This window comes from Mercenaria mercenaria, unplaced genomic scaffold (assembly GCF_021730395.1).
Source record: "Mercenaria mercenaria strain notata unplaced genomic scaffold, MADL_Memer_1 contig_2793, whole genome shotgun sequence".
NCBI classification, from domain to species: domain Eukaryota; kingdom Metazoa; phylum Mollusca; class Bivalvia; order Venerida; family Veneridae; genus Mercenaria; species Mercenaria mercenaria.
This window is the reverse complement of record NW_026460872.1, coordinates 32,939-47,157: the sequence shown is the minus strand read 5'-3', so window position 1 is coordinate 47,157 and position 14,219 is coordinate 32,939. Positions and strand designations below refer to the sequence as shown.

General features: G+C 34.2%; 1 long non-coding RNA gene across 1 annotated transcript; it reads right to left on the bottom strand.

Annotated features, from left to right (window-relative positions):
- Positions 1 to 9,214: 9,214 nt before the first annotated feature.
- LOC128552424 (uncharacterized) lies at positions 9,215 to 13,552 on the bottom strand. The gene is made up of 5 exons (XR_008369074.1): positions 13,478 to 13,552; positions 12,722 to 12,791; positions 12,223 to 12,323; positions 11,723 to 11,790; positions 9,215 to 10,601 (listed from the first exon to the last, which is right to left on the bottom strand). It is a non-coding gene; the product is annotated as an uncharacterized LOC128552424 (long non-coding RNA).
- Between the last annotated feature and the right edge of the window lie 667 nt (positions 13,553 to 14,219).

Below are 14,219 nucleotides of genomic sequence, written 5' to 3'. Positions count from 1 at the left end.
AGACAAGTTTAGTACGTCCGATTGTCTTTTATGTATAAAACATGTATTCAGTAAACTATAGCACCCCTTTACTTGGATTAGTTCAATATTAAAATTACATTTACGCCCGAATGCACAACGTATATCTATATAGTTAATGTATACAAGGGTCAGTATCAATAACTCAATGTACATGTTTAAGCAAACATGGGTTGTCTCCCATGACGCGAAAACATTTTCTAGTGGTAACAGAATACTTTGCACTTCTTCTCTCGGCTAATATATTCCACTTTTATTTCAGCCACATTTTAAATCACTTTAAGTAGATATAGCTGATGGGAAAGTAGAGTTACTTGATTGCTCGGTACCACATTGAAGGAATAATATTTTTGCAACGTATAGGCCCTAGAGGGAGAAAATATGTGATAGCACTAAATCGATGGTAGGTTTTTGTGTGTTATCATCCTAAGTACAAGTCTACCCTAATATAGTTTTCTTAAAATCGCTAAGTACCAGATGAAACATTTTAATTCAACTAAATGACATGTTCGTATTAGTCAGTATGACATTGGCGACACTTATAGAAAAATACCAATCGCAAGCACCACAAGTGAAAACTGAAACTTAATAATTTGACTAAACGCCTATTTATATACAATGATATATTCCATGGCGTTGTACATAATAATGATTATTATCATTATATAAATAATAATGACAACAATAATAACTAGAAAAAGCTTTTGTAAAAAAGCGCATGTCTCCCCCAATGCAAAGTCCTATAGGCAAGAAGTCAATAGGGGTCAGGAGCGAAAGTCAAAGAGACACTGATGGTTGGCTGCAATAGGGATCATCTACTTGGCATGTCCAGTCATCCCGCTAAATTTCAACACTCTTGGCCTAGTGGTTCTCAAGTCACTGTTCAGGCTCCTGTGACCTTGATCTTTGATCAAGTGACCTCAAAATAAATAGGGGTCATCTACTCTGCATGTCCAATCATCTTATCAAGTTTCAACATTGTAGGTCAAGTGGTTCTCAAGTTATTTCCAAAAAATGATTTTACATGAACAGGCCACTGTGACCTTGACCTTTAATAGACTGACCCCAAAATCAATAGGGGTCATCTACTCTGCATGTTCAATCATCCTATGAAGTTTCAACATTCTGGGTCAAGTGGTTTTCAAGTTATTGATCGGAACTGGTTATCAATATTCAGGCCCCTGTGACCTTGACCTTTAACAGAGTGACCCCAAAAACAATTTGGGTCATTTACTCTGCATGAACAATCATCCTATGAAGTTTCAACATTCTGGGTCGAGAGGTTCTCAAGTTATTGATTGGAAATGGTTTTCCATGTTTAGGCCCCTGTGGCCTTGACCTTTAACAGAGTGACCCTAAAATCGTTAGGGGTCATTTACTCTGCATGATCAATCATCCTATGAAGTTTCATCATTCTGGGTCAAGTATTTCTCAAGTTACTGACCGGGAATGGTTTTCAATGTTCGGGCCCCTGTGACCTTGACCTTTCAAAGAGTGACCCCAAAATCAATAGGGGTCATCTACTCTTTATGACCAATCATCCTATTAAGTTTCAACATTCTGGGTCAAGTGGTTCTCAAGTTACTGACCGGAAATGGTTTTCAATGTTCAAGCCCCTGTGACCTTGACCTTTGATGGAGTGGCCCCAAAATCAATAGGGGTCATCTACTCTTTATGACCAATCATCCTATGAAGTTTCAACATTCTGGGTCAAGTGGTTCTCTAGTTATTGATTGGAAATGGTTTTCAATGTTCAGGCCCCTATGACCTTGACCTTTGACGGAGTGACCACAAAATCAATAGGGGTCATCTACTCTTCATGACCAATCATCCTATGAAGATTCAACATTCAGGGTCAAGTGGTTCTCAAGTTACTGACCGGAAATGGTTTTCAATGTTCAGGCCCCTGTGACCTTGACCTTTGACGGAATGACCCCAAAATCAATAGGGGTCATCTACTCTTCATGACCAATCATCCTATGAAGATTCAACATTCAGGGTCAAGTGGTTTTCAAGTTACTGACCGGAAATGGTTTTCAATGTTCAGGCCCCTGTGACCTTGACCTTTGACGGAGTGACCCCAAAATCAATAGGGGTCATCTACTCTTCATGACCAATCATCCTATGAAGATTCAACATTCAGGGTCAAGTGGTTCTCAAGTTACTGACCGGAAATGGTTTTCAATGTTCAGGCCCCTGTGACCTTGACCTTTGACGGAGTGACCACAAAATCAATAGGGGTCATCTACTTTTCATGATCAATCATCCTATCAAGTTTCAACATTCTGGGTCAAGTGGTTCTCTAGTTATTGATCGGAAATGGTTTTCAATGTTCAGGCCCCTGTGACCTTGACCTTTGACGGAGTGACCCCAAAAACTATAGGGGTCGTCTACTCCAGCAGCCCTACAACCCTATGAAGTTTGAAGGTTCTAGGTAAAATGGTTCTCCAGTTATTGCTCGGAAATGAAGTGTGACGTACGGACGGACGGACGGACGGAAGGACGGACAGACGGACGGACGGACGGACAGGGCAAAAACAATATGTCTCCTGGGGGAGACATAATAACAGCTTTATTGTAACAAACAGTCATGACCGCACTCTCCTTTGGAGGTCATCGCCAGTAATGTTAATGGAATTTGTAAAACATTTGTTCAGTTGAGGTCTGCTACCAAACATAATAAATTCAGTTTTGGAAGTGTTCATTTTCAGTTTGTTTTTATTCATCCAGTCATTGATTATAACTGCATATCTTTCAAGGTCCCCGATCGCTTTTGATTGTGAAACCGTAGACTAATATGGATTTTGAAATGACATCAAAAAGAGTTCCAGCATAGGTAGGATACAGCCATGGACCAAGGCAACTGCCCTGGGACACACTGCATTCAAGATGGCGGTCTGCTTTCTTTTTCTCCATACAACTTAGAAAATCATTGACCAACCGAAGTAGCGCAGATTCACAGCGGTGGTATTTCCTATAAGCAGACTGGTTCTTAGGCAAAATATTTGATTTACATGTTTGATCAATATGTAAAGAACAGCTTTCTCAATAAGGTTTGATATAATTGATAAATTACTCACAGGACGATTATTGGAAAACTCTGGTTCAATAGATAAAGTGGAAACTCCACAGGTCGCTCAACACGACAAAAACGAAAATGTTGCAGGCTCGTTTTGATTGAGCCTGTTCATGAACGGTAGTGAAAATGCATGCTACCGTCCACGACCTCTAGCCCCGGAATGAGCAGAACTCAACACTTACACATGCTCAAACTACAAAAAGCAATTTAGAGACATCCGCAGATGTATTCAAACGGTGGTGAACATGGAACATTCAAGACCTGCTTTTTTAGCAGAGGTCTAACAACTGCGTGTTTGTATTTCACAGGGAAAACATCTTGTTGTAATTCACCAATTTAGTGATACTAGAGAGGTTCATCTACATGTGATTTCAGAACACGTGTTGGCAAAATATCTAACCTTGAAGACGTAGTTTTCGATTCATTGGTAATATTTTTCACTTAATCTTGAGTCAATTCAGTAAATTTGTTTAAATTTTGTATATCCTTTACTTGTGGTTCAAGGTTTTAGTATTCACTTAGGGACTGAGATTTTGCCACGAAAAAGTTAGCAAAGTTTTTGGCCAATAAATTATGAGACTCTCCTTGAGGCAGTGGGTTTTCAGATTTGGTACCAGTTAGTTCAGATACCAGTCCATACAGAGTCTTGAAATCACCTTTAGCGTTCTCTATCTTTTCACTGTGTGTGTTTCTCTTTTGACGTTTGATTTCAAAATTGTATTCATTTCTTACTTGTTTATACGACTCAAACTGATCTGTATAATGCCTCCATGTACGCTCGGACTTTCTAACTTGTTGCTTTAAGTGTTGCAATTTTTTATTGAACAACGGTTTGGGTGCTCTCTGAATTATAGTTTTTGTTTCTTTTGAGGGAGTGTGCTTATTCAGGACATCCTCTTTCTCCGGTTCAAACTCTTTCACAAACTTGTCTATATTCTGTGAATAAACATTTCTTGCACTTAAGTCGCTAGAAAATTCTGATTCGTTGAAATTTTTAAAGTTTTTAAATGACACGCTCCTACTAGTAATAGTCTCTCTTTTAACATCTAAGAGAACCTTAACAACACAGTGATCAGATAAAATGGTCCAGGCTCACATGAACACCATTAAGAGACTCAGTTATGACTAGACCCAATTTATGTCCTCAAGGAGGAACATAAGGGATAATAGAGAGTTTGAGATTTCAACCTTCGCCTTCCCCTTCAACGTCTCTTATGAAGTTAACGTATGAAGTTGAAGTTCGATTAAAATTTCTTGAGATTTCAAACTTTAGAATGAACCTTACTTCGTTTAATCCGTCCTTTCAATTTATCTGTAATTATGATCGTTTTTCTCGTGCATTTTGATATCAACGGTGAAAACGGTATTGTAATGCTTGAATATTTCTGAAAGTTTTTTTTCACTTTGAATTGGTACTTTGTACATCGAATTCCTTACAAGACGCGTTTTACTTGTAGACATTCATAAACAATGTACCTGATAAAAATTTAACCTTTTAAAAGATATGTTGATAACATGAGCCAATATACCCAAGTTATGAATACATTTAACAAGCTATATCATACGTGTTGGCATCATGACACTCTGCATGACTCTGTATAATGCTAAACATTCCGACAGCACAATATAATCGTGCCAAGTCACCAAGTGTCTAGCGAAACAGTCAAGAAATGTTAGGTGGAGACGGAAATTGTCGCACAAAATAACATGTAGGCATATACATGTATTTGTTTGAATATACTATTTTTATAAGTTAAGCATGTGCAGATCCTGGAATTTCGGTTAGGGGGACAACAACTTTAAAGAGGGGTCACCCATTTCAGGGGGGAGGGGGGTCACACCGAGTTTCAAGACCGATTTTCTTTGTAAAATGTAAGAATCAAAGGGGGGTGGGGTGACCAACAATGCCCCTCTGTCAGGCTCTGGGTCCGTGCATGTAAAGAATGGAGTTATCCCATACCGCTAACAGGAAACTTCTTGCATCATGATATCATAGATCTGAAATTGTCTGATACTCCAGAAGAATTTTCCGTCTTAATAGTACATTGTACCATTTTACGTTTATAATTAAAACGCAGCTGTCGTATAGTGTCAGACAAAAGCGGATTATTTTTATCTGGAAGTGAAAATAAAATGTTCCACCAAATGACAATCGCGCGTATATATTACTTATTTTTCAAGTAAAATGACTGTCCTGTCATGTGCCTCCATCCAGATTTCAGTCTTTGATGCCGATTATGTGGACAGATTAGATGAAAAAAGACTGAAGTTTTGACTTTCGTGATATCACATCTTCGGACGTCCAATACTTCACTTCATACGACAAAAGGCCCATCTAGTATAATCGATACCGCCTGAGGACACAATTATGCCGTAGAAGTTAAAGTTTGAACGAAATCTCAATGCTTCTCAAAACCAGTTGATAACTTCATACTTCCAGGTTCAATTCAATGTATTTAGTCAAAATTATTAGCCATACAAAACTTCATTATGCTAATACTTATTGATAGTGTCTCGCATCAAATTTAATCTTATTATACATATGGATAATCGAATAACTTAATAAGCAGAAATCCTGTAAAAAAGCTTTTTATTTCACATAGTTATAAAGAGAAGTCTTAGGCTTACTTGATATTACATGGAAAACTTTAGTAGCAACGTCTGATATAAATAAGATACACGCATATCGGTGACGTGTTACCCCAAATATATATGAGAGACGTTGAAGGGGAAGGCGACAGTTGAAATCTCAAACTCTCTAATGTCCTTCACGTACTCGTACCGTACATTTATCAAACAACAATCTTATAGAAATGCACATGAGCCGTGTCGACTCCGCAAGTCGTCATCAACACAAATAGCTTAGTTTATCAGGTTTAATTACCTCAATATGAACAGTATCATGTTCGCTTGCATAACATAATTTTATCAAAAGCGTTGAATACGGAAACTTCATCTATCTATACAAAAGGCTAAATTACGTTTGACGTAACGTCAACATGACGCATAAAGGGATATTTTCGTTTCGGGTTGAAGATCGGCGTGTACAATGGGCAATTTTAAAGATATCAGAATATATTTTTTAGTTTTATCATTTAAAAGGATGATACTTTTTGCCATGTTAAATTTAGCAGTTTGCATGAAAGCCATTTTTCAGTGGAATCCGTACAAAGAAACCCTTATATATATTAAATGGATGGATGACTGTTTCCATTTCGTCTGACTGACTTACCTCAGGTAAGATTTAAGACACGACCGAGCTAGGAAAATTGATGCAAACATTCATTTAATATACATAACAATTTCTTGTTCGCAGGAATCCTTAAGATCTATAGACATCACAAATAGCAAGTTGAATAAAAATGCCTCTAAAATACAACTACCTGTTTTATTCATAAAACATACGCGGGTCACAATACGAGACTGGCAATTTTATACATCGTTTGGTTTGGATCAACAGCCGTCTTTCAACAGTGTTTCATTTATTTAACGGCCAGCCATTAACATAACCAGTGTTCATGGAATCTATACCAGTACTAATTTGTTCTTTGCAAATAACTGCCGATTATCCAAATGAATGAGAGACGGAGAACAAATTATCTAAGGCATAGTGTATTTTATAGATTACAACGGAGAACATACTGCCCGCCCAAGGATCGGTCTCACAACTCCGAAATCCGTAGATCGGCGCCCTTCCAGTTCAACTAAGTAGGCTTGCACATTAGGTCATAAATGTTGGATGCATCACCAGTCTGAAATTACATGACTGACTTTGACAAATGCTTTGAATACCACATTCAGCAGCAATCAGTATATTATTTGAAATGTAACATGTCTACAGTTTTCGTTGACACTGAAAAAGAATGTCGGGCTTGTATGTGTCAATCTGTGGTTTTGATACTAGCGGATTAACTTCCAACGCTTTGGTTATACTTATATTTCAAAATATGGACAGGACTTTTGAAAGTATGCATGTAACTTGAACTTTAAAAAGTCATTTAAACGGTTATTCATTTTACGGGCGTTCGTATTTATACACGCGTTATACAACATAATTATATTCTTAATTATTCATACATTGTATTTACACTTGTCAATAATTAATTGATACATCATAAACCTTTCATTTAAAATTTATTATAAATATATTTGTACCCAATATGCAATATCAGCCAAAACTAGCATAATTATTTTCCTTCATTTTCGGTATGGTTTTGACATCTATTAAAAAAAAACATGTTCTTATTTCATTTTATGAATACATTATCTTCAAATAAAACAAAAAACTAACATAACCACATATATGAAGTAAGAATATATGCTCTTTAATGTATTGCAACTCATCTATCAATGCCTCTAATTATCATGACTAAATGCCAGTTATGCAATTGTCATGAATAGCTTTGAAAATCAAATTAGCTTAACTATGCGCTTAGAATTCAAGAATTAAAGTTAAACTAGTGGAAAATCAGTCTTTTTCTGTGCAATACATATTTTGGAAAAATATATTTGGACGGAGATCTCTAAAATGACTAATAACATACAAAAGGCTATCACATAGTTTCCAACTAAAGACATGTTATACCCTTCCAAAAAGAGCAATAGATTCATTTCCGAGGGATGGTACCGCTTGACAAAATGACTGGGTCTTGTCCAACGGTTAATATATTGATCTCTGTGTGGATACTTTAGACCACCCAACAGGAGTGCTGACTATAGTGTTATCTCCATAGTACAAAAATACTATTTATCAGCATGTAATGGAATTAATAATTGTTTAAAAATATCAAACGTACGTAACGGATATAACATTATTGAGCAGTTTCCGTTTTATGTACTGATTATAAAAACAAGAAATGTCTTTTAAAAAAAAGATAAAAGCGCATTTACTGTTAGGATTTAACCCGGGGTATTTGAGGCCCACTTCTTCAGTTGTGTCTTTACAATAAAGCCTTGATTTTCTACGCAGTTGAATAGTCTCAACACAATACTCTGGTGCGTAATGTTATTGTAGCAGACGGGCCTCAAATTGTCAACGTCTTTATTGAATAAAGGTTTATTGTTGTGTCAGTTTCTGACAGGTCACGAGGTTTTCGTTTTTCGACCTAGGCTAAGTAATTTTGTGTTTTGCTTTTCTGCCTCGATTAATCGAATCGAAAATATACGCACATACGCATTTAGATATAATTTAAACATTATTTTTGGGGATCAGTTATTTTTTTTTCTTTTTTGGTTGTGTTAAACATCGCACCGACACAATTATAGGTCATATGGCGACTTTCCAGCTTTGATGTTGGAGGAAGACCCCAATTGGCTCTCCGTGCATTATTTCGTCACGAGCGGACACCTGGGTAGAACCACCGACCTTCCGTAAGCCAGCTGGATGGCATCCTCACATGAAGAATTCAACGCCTCGAGTGACGCACGAACCCACATCGATGAGGGGCAAGTGGTTTGAAGTCAGCGACCTTAACGACTTGGCTACGGAGGCAACTCGGATCAGTTTAGGCAGACTTCTAATAATAAATGAGCAACACCCACCTGTAATCTCCTGTATCAGTTGTAAATGTGTTCATTCAGAACTTTAAAAAAGAAGAAATAGCTTGCATGTTAACCAAACAATATCTTAAATATGAAAATATGAACCTGAAATCCCTTGGAGCCCAACGTTTCGACTAATCGGCACAGACTAACATGTTATTTTTTTACTAACCTTCCCGCGCGTTTTTTCCATAAACGATAAGGTAGACATTGTAACTAAAAAATTAAAACCGGAATTTTTAACATTTTGACTCCAAATATATATTGCTAAGTGCATCAGATAATATATATACAATATTAAAATGCTGTGTGTTATTTTTTAAAAGAGATATTTACTCCAAAAAATTTAGTCCCCATAGCATTTTTGGAAATAGGATAGACAACTCCTGAATGACTTTCTCATCAAATTTGCTGATATAAAAATAAACTTATGTATTTTCCCGGGATACCCTCATTAAAGTCTGTTTCTTCATTTCATTCAGACATGGAATGTAAACAAATACAGGAACAACTTAACAGTACAAGGACATCAAACAACCTTTTAACCTTTTATATTTTCCTTCAGGATAGGTACACATGTTAGGTCATACTTGTAGTTAATAAACCAAAATGTAAAACAATTAATTAGCTCATCAAAGAAATGAAGACTAATAACTTCACAATATTTTATTACCTCCCTTCATTATATTTATCATCTACATTCTACATATTTTTTATGGAATTACCTCCCTTTATCTCAAATAAGCTTTCTTATATTGCAATTTAACCAGTCAGTATTTTTACCTTAATTTTCAGACAAATAAATTATATTTTTTTAATCCATGGTAAGATGAAAAGCATAAATTATATTAACGAATACCATTAAAAGCATTTATCACACATGAATGCAAGGTATACACAACAAATAATTTTGAGCCTTGTTGCCAATGACAATGTTGAAAAATATGAAAGCTCAGATGGCATAACAGTGACAAAAATCTTTTTAAGTTAATTTAAGTTAATAATTCCCATATTAACTTATGACTACAAAAATTTAAAGTATGTTGTTATTCCCATTTCAGTCCAACATATCTAAAGAAGTAAATACTACAAAGACTGTATATCAAATTTTTCAGTGAAAATAAAATTCCACCAACATATTTTGTTCTTATTTCTTTTATCTTGATTATGTAGTGTACTTATCTGGAATGATGAGATATTTCGAAATGTGTATTTCTTTATTCGCCTGGATGGAAAAAAATAAAATATATAAACAAAACAACCATTTATACCAACCAAATTGTAAAATACAAAAGTTTCTTTGATGTTAGTAATTATATGTTGAGACATGAAAACAACATAAAATATCAACATAAAATATAACTAAAAAATTGTGGAACATCATTTGTAGATTAGATTAGACTGTATTATACAAATGTTTATATGAAAATATATGACAACACTGGTTAAATAGAATATTAGTTAACTTATGGTAAAATGTTGAACTGCTTTAACATTAATCTACAAGTGATGAATGAGTTCATCTTACCATAACTTTGACATTTAATGTACATGTATTATTAAGAAAACTATAACATACAAGAAATGACACAAAGACAGTATAAGTTGCTGAATGACTGGGTCAATCTCCACCACAAATACTATGAAACTTAAAAAGTCCAATTAAATGTGTTTCTTTAAATTAGATTGATCACATTTTAACATTTCTATGAATGCAATTGTTAAATGCTTACTTCTTACATGCATGCAATAATGGAAATAAAAAATGATTTAACAATATATGTATACAGTCTTGTTATGAACACATTCTGTACAGATGATAATACATAGAAAAGTCAACATATTTATTATATGGGTCCATCTCAGTTTACAGCTGGTGCATGGCTGTCTCGCACTTGAATATACATCATGCAGCACAGTTGGGGTAAATTCCATTTCACATGACAACACACTTGTAGCACTTCTGGAAATACAAATGTAAAACTTTATTACATAAAGAGAATAAAACATGATAGTTTTTAAAACAATTATAACATCATTTTAGACATTTGCAGATATTCTAATCTTAGAAATATATTATCAAGCAGCAAGTCAGGTAACTCTACAAATTGACATTTTGTCTAATTTCAACTTGTCTAAGGAATTACCTGTTTTAAGCAGCAAGATTGTGTTGCTACTTGGCTTGCTGCTTTATTTAAATTTTACATATACTTAGATCCACTAAATGACAAGTTATTTAATAGGACTGTCTGAAAAGATTGCATATTCTATAACATTCAATCTACATATTCAATAAAATGGTGAAAACAATAAACAGATAAATCTGATGATGTTCACCTATGATCTCACCTAAAAGCTCCAACAACAACCTACAACCTCTGATTAGTATATGATGTAATAATGATAAACTACCTAAAGTGTTTTTATATAGCATGCAAAAACAATGAACTTGAGAACTGCCAAAACTTCACCTTATGAGTAATATATGTTCACTTTTCCCCTTGTTGAAAGTGTTGTTCTCTTAAAGCATTTGAAATAATAGATATTATAAGTACAGTGCAACCTCTGTAGAGCAATACCCTGTGGGATATACAAATATTTTAGTTATTTTGAGGTTGTTGTTCTGGAGAAGTAAATTTGATAGTTATATTTCAGCTTAGGGAAATTCTCATGATGTTGTTATAGAGAGGGTTTTGCTTCAGAGTGAACTACTCTGGAGAGGTTGTACTGTGAAAACTGCTTCAAACTTCATCTCCTTCAACTGAGCTAAATGAAGGAAAACAACAAAAGATTTTCCAAATTTAGAATTTCCTTGTTTACATTTGACATTAAATGTTAGGCAACTATGCAGACATATTTTTATGTGACACAATGCCGCCTTTAACTATCTTATTCCAATGAACAAATTGTCAGTCTTGACAAAATCATGTTAAAAAAAGATCACAGTAAAAAAATTAATCCTAATCATTTTATGTATATTTCAAAATCAGCTTTACAGAAGTCATAAGTGACAAAAAAATTAAATTAAATTGTTGCCTTTGTGATGTGCAGCACTGGTCATGCCTTTGTATCACAATAGTTTACCTTATTTATATCTGTTACTTTTATCATAACGTTTATGTCCCTTCTGCACTAACCATTGTCTTCAAGTTCTGAAATATTGTAAAACATTAATTCACACACATTCATAAAACTGCTACAATATACTGAAATTTGTATTACAATATTTATTATCAAAGTACATGTTCATTCTATTTTTGAAACGTTGACATTACAAAGCTATCACACATTTATTACTAAACCATATCTATTATCATTATTTTGAATGGAGATATGTACTTAGTAAATTGAGGATACACAGCTACAGGAAAGAAACGTTTATGCCAGGCTGACATAATTGAGGGATACACATAGCTACAGGAAAGAAATGTTTATGCCAGGCTGACATAAAGTCCAGAAGGTTCACATCTTGTCAGGAATGTCAGTCTTATAGCTGTCTTGTACAGTAATTTCAGAAGCAAGAATTTAGCCATATAGCATATAAATGCTTTGAGACCTTTGTTTAACATACAAAAGCATAATACCTCCTGCATTTTTCATAATGGTAACATCTTCTTGGACTGCCACAGGGTAAGACAGGTCAAACAACTGTACATGTACATACTCAAACTTTTCCCTACCAAAACTGAAAATGAAAATTATACAACATTTGTTTTTCCTTTATTTTTGTACAAAAGATGACCTATGCATTTAATACAGACTTTTTACATTTATTAATCTAAATATATTAAAATTAATAAAATATCTCATAACTCATTGTATGATTAAAATTATAATCATTAATAAACTATATCAAACATGAACCTGAAGTGTTCTAATTTATAAAGCTGCAATTAATATTGAAAAAAAATGCAACTATTGTATACAATGTATATTAAAAAAAAGTATCATGAACCTGATAATAAAACAGTCTCAGTTCAAATGTAATAACACATGCCTGTCAGAAAATCAATGTACGTTGTACTTTAATGATATCATCATACATGAATGCCATCAATAAACTTCATATATAACAAACTATACCACTATGTCAGCCTCTTTCTTGTTATTTCTACAGTTTCCATAGACAGACTGCAACTACATGTATCAGACACTGTAAGTAAAATATACAAATAATCATTACACAAGAGAATTTTTCATGATAAATAAAGGGAGTTAATTAAATGCAATCTGAGAATTTTTGCTAAACATAAAGGGAAGTAATTATCAATAAAATGAATGAAGAAAAATGCATATATAAGGGAGGTAATTTAGAAAAACAAAATTCAAATGTCAGTATAATGATAGTTGACATTGACAATTACCTATATCAAGTATGCATAACATAAGAAACGGCAAGCACTTGAAAAATGCATAAAATTTCCTTGCAATATCAAGAATATTTGACTGTATGTAAGGGTTCTCTACATGCTGTTATACTGAAAAAAACTTTAGTCTAAATATAGCTTAGATCTATTTATATCTTCAAAAAAAGGAAGTCCCAAATTTCCACAGCTATTCACAGGCTGAAAATTTTAGGTACTAATATCAGCAAAGAGGTTGATATCTATACTTTTAGATAACTATCGTCAAAGGTAGGGAAAAACTTACTGGAAAGGCATAAACTTCTGATCTAGTCATTTCAATACAATTTCAGCTCATTTGCATATAAGAAGAAATTTACAGAATTCCCCCTGTTTCTCTTCATTTTAAAAAAAATCTGTAAGATGGATATAAACCAAAACATTCTCCTATGTGTCAGATATCAGATATATATTTCAACAAAAACTGTCAACTTACCTTGTTTTTAGAAGAAGACAAAATTCCAGCAACTTTCGCTTTCGGCAAAACTGTACCGGTGCACACATAAAAAATCTCAACTGTGATTTTCAAAATAATACAGTCAGACCACAATTATTTCCCTTGAAAATAAAATGCTCTAGGTAAATGCCTAGATAAGGTGAGTTTTCATTGGTCCATTGAGACATGCTTTATTTGTATATTCAGTAAAAACAAACGACGGTGCCGAAAAACAGATACAAATGTCCAACAGGTCACATTCAAAGAAAGCAAGCACATATTCAGCACTCAAAACGATCATATGAGGTACGTGTAATCACCGACTGGAAACAGTCACCTATACAATTCATAATAAAGACTCAGAACAACATCACAAAGCAATGAAAGACATTTAGGCTAACCATTCTTCAACAGACTGATCAAACAAGAGCGTTCCTAATTTTCTTGAAGTATTTGTCATATTGCAACTGCTTCATCCGATAACGACAATGATATCAAGAGAGAAAAACAAAAATACAGATTTCATGCACCAAGGTACAACGTGTTGCGGAACAATTGGATCTATAAAAATGGCAATGCTTCGGACGAATAAAACATGTTGTATTCATTTCTTAATTTGTTGTGTTCTAAATATGCTGTGTGATAACTGACAGTATGACTAACTTCAATTGTTACGCTAAAAATATTTTGTATCGATAATCATAGAGTATTTCTTGTTTAACCAATTGCCTGCTAAATTTCT